Source organism: Myotis yumanensis, unplaced genomic scaffold (assembly GCF_028538775.1).
Source record: "Myotis yumanensis isolate MYYU_CA2020_CCGP unplaced genomic scaffold, mMyoYum1.0.hap1 SCAF_1, whole genome shotgun sequence".
Taxonomy (NCBI): domain Eukaryota; kingdom Metazoa; phylum Chordata; class Mammalia; order Chiroptera; family Vespertilionidae; genus Myotis; species Myotis yumanensis.
Window position 1 is genome coordinate 46,284,488 of NW_027223752.1, and position 14,594 is coordinate 46,299,081.

General features: G+C 44.3%; 1 long non-coding RNA gene across 2 annotated transcripts in view; it reads left to right on the forward strand.

The window, feature by feature from the left end:
* LOC139013538 (uncharacterized) overlaps positions 1 to 13,642 on the forward strand; it is a 33,212-nt gene extending 19,570 nt beyond the window's left edge. The window contains exon 3 of one of the 2 annotated variants that reach the window (XR_011472085.1): positions 13,438 to 13,642. This is a non-coding gene — a long non-coding RNA (uncharacterized lncRNA). Of the gene's footprint in view, positions 1 to 368; positions 588 to 13,437 lie in introns of those variants that run through there. The other variant, XR_011472086.1, reaches the window with a different exon arrangement.
* Positions 13,643 to 14,594: the final 952 nt, after the last annotated feature.

Sequence of the window (14,594 nt, forward strand, 5' to 3'; positions counted from 1 at the left end):
GTAGATCAGAGTTTGTGTTGTCACTTTTGGTAGCCCCCTCCGTATCCATCCTCCTTTCCCTCCTTTACAGAACCCGAACTTTGTTCAGGCATCGAACACCCCCCCCAACACCCCCCCCTCCCCCACCGCATGCAGCCAGGAGACTCAGGGAAAGATGGCTCCAGTCCGTCTGTTCCCCTCAGGGAAGACGCTCTGACCTCAACCAATTGCAGTCATTTCTTTTCCTCCTTTTGCCGGTGTTTGGTTCAGTAACTGAGGTTTGGGTCACACAGCAGGTAGCAGCCCCTTTGGGGACAGTGGCTGATGCAGAGGTGGGCATGTGGACTGCGCTGGCCCATCAGGAATTTCATTCGCTCTCTCACCTAGAGGATGTGAAAAAGAATTGTGAAGCCGGAATCGCTGTGGGCAGCCACAAGGGGAACCAGGCCTCAGATGAACCCTATGGACCACAGCGAAGAGAGGCAGAAAACATCTGGGTGATTGATGCTGTTGTTGACCCTGCCATACCTGAAGTTCCTGTTACATGAGTTACTACGTGTCCCTATTACGTCACTCTGAGTCAGACTTTCTGTTACTTGCAGTCATAAACTTCCTAATTAGTACAGAATTAAAGAGGTTGCCTAGTTTGGTCGAAGATACATCTTGTCTTTTTAGTGTTTGAGCTTTTTTGGTAACTTTCACATTGGGTTGGTTACCACCACTTCTTTTTGAGGATATTCACCACGGACCAGTAGTTCTACTTACCTTCGTGAATCCTCCTAGCTCATTCGGGATTTTAAACTGTCAAGATGGTTAGCCTCACAACACAGAGCAACTGCATTGCCCAGGAGAGCTCAGCCCTGTAGCCATTGTCATACCCAAGGAAGCAGGGGCATCCCATGACATCACATCCGTGCACGCCTCCTCACACTTGCCACCGGCCTTACTAATCTCTTCCTGTGGCAGTCATCCACCCCTGGGGTACGGAGAGCTTGGGTTCTCCTTACCCAACATCTCAGTGTAGCACCTGCAACTTCAGAATAAGTGCAGGCACGAAGATCGCCAATGTTCACTTCCAAACCGCAGAGTAATTCCGAAGGCCCTTAGGGTGCCCTGCGTATCAAAACCAAAGTCAGAATGGCACCCCGGATAAATAAGTGGGGGCTGGATGGAGTAAAGACTTCTCTGAATTTTCAACACCATTACTATGGTGGATGATGGGGAGACATGTTCCACCCGGGTTTTATGTGCTAAATTTATGTGTTCATTCTAAGACTTGAGGGGTCTTACTATTCTTCTCCCAATGAGGAGTGAAGAGATTTTTCACTTCAGGGCAGCATGGATTGAGTTAAGTGAGTCCAGAGAAGGATAAGATAGAGGCTGGCCATGGAATTAGGTATGTCCCCAAGCCTGGGTAGCTGGGAAGGGGCAGCATTTACAACTGGGACCCTATATGCACCGTGTCTTGGGATTGGTAAGGATGCCTGATTCTCTGGGGGTGAATTTACCCATCAGCAGAGTGGACCACTCCAAAGAGCTACTGAAATGGCCCAAACAAAACTGTCTGAATGGGTGACCCTGGAGGCCCAGCAGCCCACAGCTGTAGCAACCTCAACAATGTCCAGCAAATCTTGTTTTAGCTCTCGGCTTGTGCTTTGGCATTTTAAGAAGTCCTTCCCTAGCATGGGTCACAACAATCTATGTATTTTCTGTTAGCTTCATGATGACTTTGAAAACCCATTTGACTTTAACCCATTTGGAGCCAATATTTTTTTATTGATTTCAGAGAGGAAGAAAGAGGGAGGGAGAGAGATAGAAACATCAATGATGAGCCCGTAACCCCGGTGTGCCCTGACCAGGAATCAAACCGTTGACCTCCTGGTTCATAGGTCCATGCTCAACCACTGAGCCACGCCAGCCAGGCTGGGCTAGCATTTGTTTATACAGCAGATGGGGATTCAGTTTTATTTTTCTCAATATAATAAGCAAGTTTTCCCATCTAGTGAATAGTCCATCCTTTCCCACACTTACATGTGAGACAAGGTTTTAATTAAACATGGCTCTGTCTCTCTGAGCCGTCTGTTATTCTGTTCCAATTGTCCATTCTGTCTGTTCTTGAACGAGAACCATAATGTTTGAATGATCATGGCTTAGTATGACTTATCTCCTTTTTCAAAGTAGAGATAGCTGAATCATGTTTCTTAAAAAAAAAAAAGCAGCCATTTTGATAGAGGTTGGATTTAATGAATAGATTACTTTAGAGAGAATCTGCATTTTTATAATATTAAGCCATTCTATTCATGAGCATGGAAAACCTCTCCATTTATTCAGGCCTTCTTTTATGTCCTATAATAATTTAAAATTTTTTCTTATAGAGCTCTAATACAGTCTTTGTTAATAGTTTTTTGTTGCTACTGTAGAAAATATCTTTACTTTTCTATTATATATTTTCTACTTGCATATTGCTAGTGTAAAGGAATGCTATTGATTTTTATCTCATCGCTTATTTATACCTTACTGGTAACGAAGTTCTATAGTTTCTTCGCTGGTAGGAGATGTTAGTAGGTGGAAAGGGGGAGAGGATGCCCTGGCCCAGTTGGTTGAGGGTCATCCTGTGCAGCAAAACGTTGCTGGTTTGATTCCCAGTCAGGACACATGCCCAGGTTGTGGGTTCGGTCCCCTGTCGGGGTGTATAGGAGGCAACCACTTAAGTGCTCTCTCTCAAATTAATAAAAACATATTTAGGGGGAAAAAGCGGGGGAGGAAAATCAATGTGAAGATTCATGTGTGAGGACGAGAAGCCCAAAGGACAGAGAAGAGGGTTGCCAGGTGCTTTGGAAACCGTTTTTATGACTTCATCTTTTCCCCTGAATTCTTAAAGAATTATCCTAATTCTCGCATCCAGGCAGCCTCTATAGAAATGTGTCACTCCCTCCACCAGCAGGACCGATCTGGAGTCCAGTCACCTCTCAGCACCATCAGCACTGTCTAATCCAAGCTCTGCTGAGCCAAGCAGTCACCTATGACGATAGCCTTCCAATTGCTCTCCTCTTTCAACACTCCCTGTGCTCTCCCATCCAGTCCGTTCTTTTATCATGTCAGCCCTCTACTCAGTTCTCTGCAATCTGTATCCCTCGCCTCATTCAGATGAGAGGCCAGGGTCTTTCTTTCTTTTGTTTGTTTGTTTTTGTTAATCCTTCCCTGAGGACATTTTTTCCATTGCTTTTCAGGGAGAGTAGATGGGAGGGAAGAAGGGGGAGAGAGAGAAACATTGATGTGATAGAGATACACGACTGGTTGCCTCCTGCACACACACTGGCTCAGGGCAGAGAATGAACCTGCAACCAAGGTACATGCCCTTGACCAGGAATCGAACCCGAGACTCTCCAGTGCGCAGGCTGACGCTCTAACCACTGAGAACACCAGCCAGGGCCCAGGGTCTTTCCTGTTGCTCACAAGAATCTGTGAGCTGGTCCCCCGTTTGCTCTCTGAACTTGTCACTTACCAATACTCCTCCTGCTCATCTTGTTCCAGCCTCATTGAGCCCCTTGCTATTCCTCCAACCTGGCAAGCAAGCTGCAGCCTCAGGGCCTAAGTACATTATATATTGCTGCATGACAAATTATCCCAACACTCACTTAACAGCTTAAAATAACAAAGCTGTATTATTTTATTATTTCTCACAGTTTTTGAGGGTCAGAAAGCTGGGAGTGCTTAGCTGGGTGGTCCTGAGTCAACATCTCTGATGAGGTTGTGGTCCAGCTTTCTGCCATGGCTGTAGCCTCATCTGAAGGCTCGGCCGGGGGAGGGCCCACTGTGCTGGGTTCTCTTCCCCCTCCTCCTCCTCCTCTCTCCCACAAGGCTGTTGGCAGGCCTCCGGTCTTCATGGATTTTTGGACCAACGACCTCATTTCCCCCCTGGCTGCAGGCCAGATACCACCCTCGGTTTCTGGCCACATGGCCCTCTCTGTAAAACAGAGAGCAGCTCTCCTGGCAGCTGGCTTCCCCCAGGGAGAGTTATCTGAGAGGGAATGAGCACCCAGAATGGAAGCTGTAATCTTTTTAAAACTGAACCTCAGAAGTGACACTCCATCAGCTTTGCCATAGGCAGCCCACACTCCAGGGCAGGCAAGCAGGAGCTCCTCCCCCTCTGGAAGAGTCACAAGCATTCACGGACATCCTATATAATAAAAGTGTAGTATGAAAATTGTCCCCTCGACTGGGAGTTGTCTGGGAGTTCTACCAGGGGGCGGGGCCAGCCGGGAGAAGGGAGGGAGGCCCCGGCTAGTGGCAGTGGCAGGCAGCCAGGGGAAGGGAGGGAGTACCCGGCCAGCAGCCGCTAGGGACCCTACCAGTGCATGGATTTTGTGCACTGGGCCTCTAGTGTTTCTTATAACAATAGAAGATTTTTGTACTTGTTCCCTCTGCCCCAGATCACTACAGGCTGGCTCCTCTCATTCAGGTGTCTGCTCAACACAGGTGCTTCTTGTAACCTTGTCTAAAACAGCACCATTTACCAGACTGGCGTGGCTCAGTTTTTGAGTATTGACCTATGAACCAGAAAGTCATGGTTTGATTCCCGGTCAGAGCACATGCCTAGGTTGTGGGCTTGATCCCCAGTAGGGTCATGCAGGAGGCAGCCGATCAATGATCCTCTCTCATTGATGTTTCTATCTCTCCCGCTCCCTTTCTCTCTGAAATCAATAAAAATATATTTTGAAAAAAATTATAAAAAGATAAAGCAGCATCATTCTATCTCTTTCCTGATTTGGGTTTTTTAAAATTTATTTATTTATTTATTTGCCCTTATCATATGATATACTGGTTTTATTTGTTGATAATTTTTCTTCCCACTAGAATATTAGCTTGATAAAGGTAGGACTTCATTCTACTTACTGTTAAATTCCCAGTACCCTAGAATTATGACAGGCATATAGTAAGAACTCAACAAATTCTTGTAGAGAGAGAGAGGAGGAAGAAAGGGGAAGAGAAACCAGCATAGGGGTTCATGTCTTCAGTATCTACCAGATGGAGACCTGGTTGGTGTCTAGAGCAAGCTACCCATCCACCAGCCCCTTGGGTATCTACAGGAATCCTGAGTGTCACATGGCAGGCCAGGAAGGAGCCTGTGGCTTCTCCACACATGGGGATTTGCAGTTGGTTGAATTGTGTCCCCCAAAATGATATGTCCAAGTCCTAATCCCCAGTACCTGTGAATGTGACTTTACTTGAAAGTTAAGGTCCTGCCCTGACCGGTTTGGCTCAGTGGATAGAGCGTCAGCCTGAGGACTCAAGGGTCCCAGGTTCGAGTCTGGTCAAGGGCATGTACCTTGGTTGCAGGCACATCCCCAGTGGGGAGTGTGCAGGAGGCAGCTGATCGATGTTTCTCTCTCATCCATGTTTCTAACTCTCTATCCCTCTCCCTTCCTCTCTGTAAAAAATCAATAAAATATATTTTTTTAAAAAGAAAAGAAAGTTAAGGTTCTTACAGAAGCAGCTAAGGATCTCAATATGAGATCATCCTGGATTTAGGATGAGCCCTGGATGCAATGGCTGGTGTCCTTATAAGAGGAGAGGGAGATTTGAAACACAGGGGCATATAGAGGAAAGAAGACCAAGTGGAGACAGAAGCAGAACTTCTATTTTTATGGTTACAGCCAAGCAATGCCTGAGGCGACCAGAGTGGGACGAGAAAAGATTCTCCCCTGGGTCGGGCAGAGGGAGCACGGCCTGTCAGCACCCTGATGTGGGACTTCTGGCCTCCAGAACACATTATTGGAGATAACATACTGTTGTCGTTTCGGGCCACCCCGTGTGTGGCCATTTGTTAGGCAGGCCTAGGAAAGGAATACAGGATTGAAGCGCTTCTCTGAGGCCCGTCCCTTGGGCCTTGGATTCTAAGCGATTAAGAAGGATCAGCTCCATGACTTCCATAAAAATGAGAGACTAGGATCATTTTTCATGACCCTGCATGCCAAATAACAATTAAAATCTGCTCAGTATATGTGTAACTTTTTAAGAAAAAATTTCTTATATCTACTTATAATCCTCTCTACATTCTAGAATGGAGGAGCAGAGGTGGGAGGGAGACATTTTGAAGTATGTAACCTTTTGTGCTATTGTCTTGTGTCTTTCTTTTCTTAAATCTATGCAAACACACAACAAAGAAAAAAAAGAAAATGGCATTCCTATTGCTTTTCCAAACCGTGATGCAGCTCCCACAGCGTTACACAAAAGTATCTTTTAGCCAAAAATTTCTTAACCAAAATCTAACATCTGTCAAACTATTAATTTGTGCATATGAAGAGCAGTGATAGAAGCAGAGTAGAGTGGTTGTTACCAGGGGGCAGGGGGAGATACATGGAGGGGGGGTGTCATTGGTCAAAGGGGTACATGGTTATACAAGATGAATAAGCCCTAGTCATTGATTCTAAGTGTAGTTAACAAGCCTGTGCTATATATTTCAAAACCTGTTAAGAGAATAGATCTTGTGTTAAATGTTCTTATTATAAAAAAAGGAGGGTGGGGAGGGAGAAAACTCTTAGAGGCAATGTTTATGGCATTGTTTATGACATTTTCGTGTCTACTTACCTTCAAACTCATCAAGACGTAGACATTGAATATGTATGGCTTTTTAAAAATATATATATTTTATTGATTTTTTACAGAGAGGAAGGAAGAGGGATAGAGAGTTAGAAACATCGATGAGAGAGAAGCATCAATCAGCTGCCTCCTGCACACCCCCTACTGGGAATGTGCCCGCAACCAAGGTACATGCCCTTGACCGGAATCAAACCCGGGAATCTTCAGTCCCCAGGCCGACGCTCTATCCAGTGAGCCAAACCAGCCAGGGCTGTATGGCTTTTTTTGTATGTCAATCATACCTCAATTTAAAATATTTTTTAAAAAACAACAGTAATATTACTAATAACAGTTTGGCAAACAGTTGTGAGATTTGGTGCTTTGTTTTTTTTGATCCTGCCTAAAATGTTTGCAAATCAAATTTGTCTTCCTCTACTGGTTCAATGTCTTTGTTATAACTTTGGATTGTTAGACTATGTTGGCACCTTCCTGAATATGGTTGAATAAAAGTGAGGGCACACCAGAATGGTTGTTACAGTTAGATTCACTTTTAAAAATATATACTTTTATTGATTTCAGAGAGGAGGGGAGAGGGGGAGAGAGAGAGAAGCATCAGTGATGAGAGAGAATCATTGATCTGCTGCCTCCTGTATGCCCCCTACTAGGAATCAAGCCCACAACCCAGGCATATGCCCTTGACCGGAATCAAACCCAGGTCCCTTCAGTCCACAGGCCAACGCTCTATCCACTGAGCCAAACTGGCTAGGGCTAGATTCACTTTTTTTATTATTTTATTTATTGGTTTGAGAGAGAGAGTGTGTGTGAGAGAAACATTGATTTGTTGTTCCACTTATCCAGGCACTCACTAGTTACTTCTTGTATGTGACCTGACCAGGGATCAAACTCACGACCTTGGTGTATTGAGATGATGCTCTAATCACCAACTGAGCTACCTGGCCTGGCACAGCTAGATTCTCCTTAAAAAAGAAAGAAAGAAAGAAAAGAGAAAAGAGAAGAGGAGAGGAGAGGAGAGGAGAGGAGAGGAGAGGAGAGGAGAGGAGAGGAAAGAAAAAAAGAAAAGAGAAGAAAAGAAAAGAAAAGAAAAGAAAAGAAAAGAAAAGAAAAGAAAAGAAAAGAAAAGAAAAGACAGTGACTTCAGAACACAGGCTGTTTTTTGGTTATTTTTCCCCCCAAATAGAAAGGTAAAACAGGGAAATGTGTGAATGTTAAGTTTAAGGTTAATGGCTATTATATCATTCAATAAGTATCTTCAGAGACCCAAAATAAAGCTGCACTCATTGATAATCATTTATTCTTTCTTTCATTTAAATGTATTGCCTGCATGTGCCTTGTAATGTGTTAGAGGCTAAGGATAAAAGTTACAAGGCAGGGAATCTGCTCTCAAGATGTGGCCGACTTGTGACCGAGCATGTGTGATTCACTAGGTTGGGCACAATAATAGCACACAGCAGCCCACATGAAAGGAGTGACTGCCTGTCATGCAGAGGAGCGTCAGGAAGCTTCGAGAAGACGGCGTATGCAGTAAAAGTCATAGAGATGATCAATTGTGTTAATAGATCCATGATGGAATATTTTGCAATACTATAACCAGAGTACCAGGCCAGCTAACCAGAATCCCCTTACGTTAACAACTTCTGTCATTCTTAGAAGTGTCTATTCCTGATGTTCTCCTAGCAAATTCCAAAGGCTTGATGGGGCTCACTCACATATGTTGTGGGAGGATGGTGACCAACACATAGAGATGTAAATTGGAAGCAGGGAAGGGTTTTTCTGCAAGAAAAGTAAAATAAAGGGGCTGAATATTTTGAAATTAAAATGTAACATTCTTGCCCGGCCAGTGTGGGTCAGTGGTTGAGCATTGACCTATGAATCAGGAGGTCCTGGTTTGATTCCAGTCAGGTCATTTGCCCGAGTTGTGGTCTGAATCCCCCATGTGGGGCATGCAGGATGCAGCTGATCAATGATTCTCTCTCATCATTGATAATTCTATCTCTCTCTCTCCCTCTCCCTTCCTCTCTGAAATCAGTAAAAAAAAATTTTTTAAGGTAACATTCTTGGCTAAGTCAGATCTTTAGTGATCAGTTCATGCACTACATTCCACTTTACAATTTTCACTGTCAGAAGCTGGACATAAACATCATAAAAACATTTAGAACTTAATTCGTTACTTAGAAAAAGCTCATTTTGCTAAAGGACATTATTTCCTCACAATGGCAGAAATGCCAACTGCTTCCTTGCCACATTCTCCTGTTCTTTCTGGGCACGTGACTAGACTACATGTCCCAGCCTCCCTTGCAGATAGTAATGGCCATGCGACTGAGTCCTAGCCAATGGAATGAACTGAAGTGATAGCCAATGGAATGAACTGCCAGGCCTGGCCCATTAAAACTTCCCTTGTTGCTCTTTGTCCCTTGCAACTGGCTGGAATTCAGATGACCCCCAGGACAATCTTGGAAGACACCAGGGCAAGACAGCAGAGCCTCCGAGAGCTCAAACATCTACCAAGGAGCCACCCCACTGGCCCGTAGAGTTTACCTAGTACTGCACTGTGATGCAAACAAGAAATAAAGTCTAAGGTTCTTGAGCTATTTTACATTTTAGAGTCAATTTGTTTCACTAGTAAGTCTTTTTTAACTCATACTTTCCTAGCAAAATTCTTCTCTTTCACTTTTTTGGAGGAAGGAGGAGACACACCAGAAAGGACGAGTTGAGGAAAATTTAATTATAGTGTTGGAACCGGGCATCTATCATTTGCCCCTTTAGAGCCATGCTTCAACCTCTGTACCCTGCTTTCAACCCCTGCAGGCTGACCTACATTCTTGGGCCTCTTAGCCCGAGGAATGCCTGGGAGATAAGGGGGAGGGAGGGAGAGGAAGGTCAGGATATTTCTGGTGCTGGTTCACTCCCTGTGAGGTTCCCACAGAAGTTCACTGCCCCTCTCAATCTGTTTTACATGACTGTCTCACTCCCGGGTTCACGCAGCAGTTCCCTGCCCTTGTCTATGTGGGCCTTGTCTCATCAGCCCAGCTTAGTCAGCTCAAGCTGTGATAGCTAAACACTATGGACAGGGTGGCTTAACAGAAATGTATGACAGTTCTGGGGGCTGGGAAGTCCAAGATTAGGGTGTCAGCTTGGTTGGGTTCTGGTGAGAGCCCTCTTCCTGGCATGCAGACGCCTGCCTTGCCATGCCTTCCCATGTCAGTGGGGAGGGGAAGATGAAAGGGGGTGGGAATTGACAGGAGAGAGGGTGTGTGCTCTGCTCGCTTCTCATAAGGGCACTGATCCCATCATGGGGACCCTGCATGACCTCATCTAACCCTAATTACCTCCCAAAGGCCCCACCTCCTAGTACCATTACATTTGGGATCAGGGCTTCAACATCTGAATTTGGGAGGATGCAAACATTCCGTCCATAACTGGCCTGGGCATGTGCTGTCAGCCAGGCTGCTAGGAGACCCAGGCTGTTGCAGCATTCTTTGCAGTGACTCTACGCCCACACTTTGTAAACAAACTCTCCTGGAATCATCCTCCTTTGAGTGTGCCATCTGTTTCCTGTTAACACTCTGAATCAGACAATATTGCTTTGTCTTCACTCTCAAAAATAATAGTAACCAATATTGTACATAATACCACGACCTGTTAAGGTGGTACATTTTAGGGCAATCAACAACAATCACAAGCAATAACTCACAGGCAAAGTATTACATGTCTCTCTTCAGTGGTACCTTTGAAGTATGGTAGCAGTCATCTCAGGTAGAAACTATAGTTTAACTTTAACCCTGCTGTTTGGCTTCTGTACTTATTTGCTTTGTTTAACAATAGAAAAGTTATTTTGATTTTCTGAATTATATAAATCATCCCATTCAATTGAATACCTTATTGATTGTAATGTGAATATCCCATTGGTTGTGGTCATACTGGTTTTAGAAAGCACATTCTTCTGTACCTGGGAACCAGGACAGCACAATTATCCCAAATTGCCCCATTGGCTCCAGATAACGTGTTTCCATTGGCTCAGTGGTCCCAAGACCCATGGTTCCATGCAATGTGTTTCCGTTGATTCAGTGATCCGGAGACCCAAAACTATAATTTAACTAACTTGCTCAAATTCTGCTTCTGTAAACTGCTTTTTTGCAAACCAGGTTCCTCATTCCAAACCCTGAGATGTAATCAATACCTTTGCGATTTTTGCCTATATAAATCTGGTGTTGGGGCTAGGAAATTACTGCGAGATTTGGGAGAGCGAAATGCCCCCTCGTAGTCCCAGATTTGCAATACATGTGACTCCTTAATTCGACTTCTTGAGGCGTCCTTGTGTGATTCGCGGGATACATTACAACACCTTGAACTTCTTGGCATCTCCAGATTCACCTCTCTCCACAACCCAAACCTGACATGTAAGTCCCACCTTAGCCTTTAGGTCAGAATTCAAGTCCTTAGCCTGGCATTCAAGGCCCTTTGTAATCTGGTCTCTATCTCCTCTCAGGCATTATCACTGCCACCCTTCAGGCCCCCTATAAGCCAGGAGAATCTTGACTCTGATTCTGCACATCACACACCGCCCCCTGGGTAAAGCTGGGATGAACATGGGAGCATGTCCCCCTTCCCTTCCCATTCACTCCTCTACGAGAGCTGGAGATATCGTTCCATCCCCACGAAGTGAAAAGATAACTCATCACCCCTGCCTTTAACTCACCATAAATTCCTAATGAGTAGTACCCAACTTACTGAAGTTTTACTCTTATATATATTCAATCTTTTTTAAACTTAGTTTTTTGTATAGTAATACATGTTCATGGGTCAAAACCAAAATTTATAAAAAGTTCCATCGTGAAATGTTTCCTCTACTCCAGCCCATGTCTCTATTAACCAAATTCTTACCCTCCATATGTAACCACTCTTCTTAACATAGACTTAGTTCCAGAATTGTTACTGCACCTAAAAGTACATTGCAAATACACATTCTTATGTTCCTCTTTTCTTTACCATAGCTTGCCATACTTTTTGGAACTTTGATATTTTTTTTTTAGTTAACATGTTCTGCAAATCTTTCTTTGCCTGTGTTGCTTATAACTTGCTTCCTCATTCTTTTGTACAGCTGCATAGTATTCCAGTCTGTGGATGCATCATCATTTCTCTAACCGAACCTTTATTGATAGACATTTGAGTCGCTGCTAATCTTTTTTGCAAAAAATGCTTACAATGATACACACTTAATCTTGCTATAATGCTGTAGGATTCAATGTGTAATTCTTTTAACATTTCAACTTCATACTTTATTTTTAAAAATTTGTAATCTGAAGGCCAATCAACGCATGACATTTACTAAAGGATAAATTAAGGTTAGACCATAGATCAGTGATCTGAAAAAGTTACTTAACTTTATGAGTTCATTTCTGGGCATTTCTCCATAAGACTGTTGGACGATATAGCAGCGTATGAGTTCATTCAATGGAGCAGGCAGCCTATGTGTAAACTTCGCAGTTTCTGCCAAGGTCATATGGACGGAGCAGCATTCCCAGATCCCCCTTGGGAAAAAGCTCAATCACTGTGGTACTTGTGATGATCAGAAATACTTTTCATAATCTTTGGGACGCTAATACATTGTATGCGCAGAGGTTTACAAAGGGGGAGGGTTCCACGTGTGTATCCACGTGCAGAGCCCCGCCAGCCTTTTGAGGAAGGCATTGTGCATGGTGTCAAGATTCTGCTCATTCCAGAGTCGGAGAGGTCAGTTGGGGTTCCCTGCCTGCTCCCCAGTACAGACCAGACATGTTTGGGATTCTGCATGTTTATCCTGTACATACTTGCTGCTACAGAGGCTGGTGTTCCATTTGGCTACAGGAGAACTGCATCCGGCTGGCCCCGTCTTTGCGGCTGGTTGGCAGGGTTGCCTAGAGAGGAGAGGCCTCAGGCATGGCACATGCTACCTCTGCTGGAGGGCAGTGACCAGTAAAACTCGACTAGAATTGACGAAAAGCTTGAAAAGGCTCATTTCCTCAATGGGGGTTAAAGGAGGTCTTGAGAAGCTGCTCAGTCTAAATGACGCCTGAGCTCACAACCAAACCTGTAAGACCAGATGCATCTCCCGTCAGGAAAGCTGCGCCCTCGGAGGCAGAAGCAACTGAGGACGCTCAGGGAGGCCACTGCCAAACCTTGTTGGCGGGGCCTGGAGAGCTAAAGTGATTTAAGGCAGTGAGATGCTCTCATGTATCTCTTTACGTGTTTATTTTATCCTTTCCAATGGGAAATCTTGCTCGGATTTAAGAAAATAAACCCAGCCCTGGCTGGTGCTGCTCAGTTGGTTGGAGCATCCTCCCGTACACCGGAAGGTCTTGGGTTCGATTCCTGGTCAGGGCGCGTGTGGGAAGCAACTGATCACTCTCACATCGATATTTTTCTCTCTTTTTCTCCCTTCCTCTCTCTCTAAAAACAATTAAAAGAAAGGAAGAAAGAAAGGAAGGGAGGGAGGGAGGGAGGAAGGAAGAAGGAAGGAAGGAAGGAAGGAAGGAAGGAAGGAAGGAAGGAAGAAAGCAAGCCACAGAATGAAGTGTAAAATTAGAAGTCTAAATGAGAAGAAACTAACTTGCTGAAGAATCAAAATTTATAAATAGTTTTTACAATCCCTTGGCTTTATTTGGAGCTTTTAGCCTTCCTAGCCCTCTTTCAGTTTCTGGTAATGGTATTATATCTATTTTATGAATTTCTGGAACCTTCTCCACTCCTTCCCATCTCACCAGTCATCAGTTTGGAAACCCTAAATTGAATGAACCACTCTATTACATTTCTGATATTTAATAGGTAAAAAAATTGAATCATATTGTGGTTTCCATGTTTGTTTATTTCCTGCCACAGGTTTTCAGTGAGGCTTACACAAGGCAGGCCCAGTTCCAGTCGCTTGGGATCCATCACTGAGCAGAACGGGTAAAATCATGTTCCAACCAATTTCTACACCGAAGGATGGAGTGGCTGATGGATGCTGTTGCATGATCAATCGTTGAGCATAGGTCAGCTTAACAGACCTTTTCCTGGTGCTTCTAAGTTCAAATATGGACCTGAGATAAAGGTGAGCCCTTCCTGTTGACTGCTTTCTGTTTTCTTCCATTCTCTTCCTTCAATTTTCCAAGACATCTCCTTTGCCTTCTCCCAACACACACACACACACACACACACACGTACCTGTCTTCGTAAATCTCCTGAAACCTCATGCAATTAAGTGCTTAATTAAAATTTTGTATTGTGACAATGTTTTTATGTTTTAGTGATCCATTGCTGTGTAACAAACAGCTCCCAACTTTAGGGGTTAACACAACAGCCAGTTTATTTGCTCATGATTCTGTGGGTCAGGGCTGGGCTTAACTGTATGGTCCTTCTGCTTCATATGACATTGGCTAGGCTCTCTCATGGGTTTGCATTTAGCTGTGAGTTTGGCCAGGGCTGGAGTGCCTCTCCTCTGGTTTCTCTCCAACAGAGTGGTGGGACTTCCTTACACATCATCTCTGTTTTATTGGGCAAAACAGGTCACAGAGCCAGTGCAGATTCCAATGGAGAAATATCACCTCTTGTTGGGGGAGTGGCAAGGTCACAATGCAACAAAGCATGTGGGATAGGAGATATCATTGCAGCCGTCTTTGGGAATATGAGCCACCACACTGTATAGCCCTGTTTTCTGTTAGCTGGTGATCCACTATAAATCCCAGTTCTGAGCTTTTTGTAATAAATCTGGTGTTGCTTTTCTCTCTGCATGTCTGTCTTCTTTTTACGAATCAGCACATTAGATGATAAAGGATGTGTTGAATTATGATCCTGAGTTCCATGAGTATCATTCAGTATTTTCGGTTGCAAAGTACAAGAAGTAATTCAGTTTATCAGGTAGTTTACAAAAGAAAGGAAGGTTTGAGAACTAGACTCGGGCCAGAGGCAGAACCTACGGAAGGCTGGGTGGGAAGACATATCCATGATAATTGACACAAGGACACTGGGCAGGACGCGCTAACACAGGGCTCTCAGTG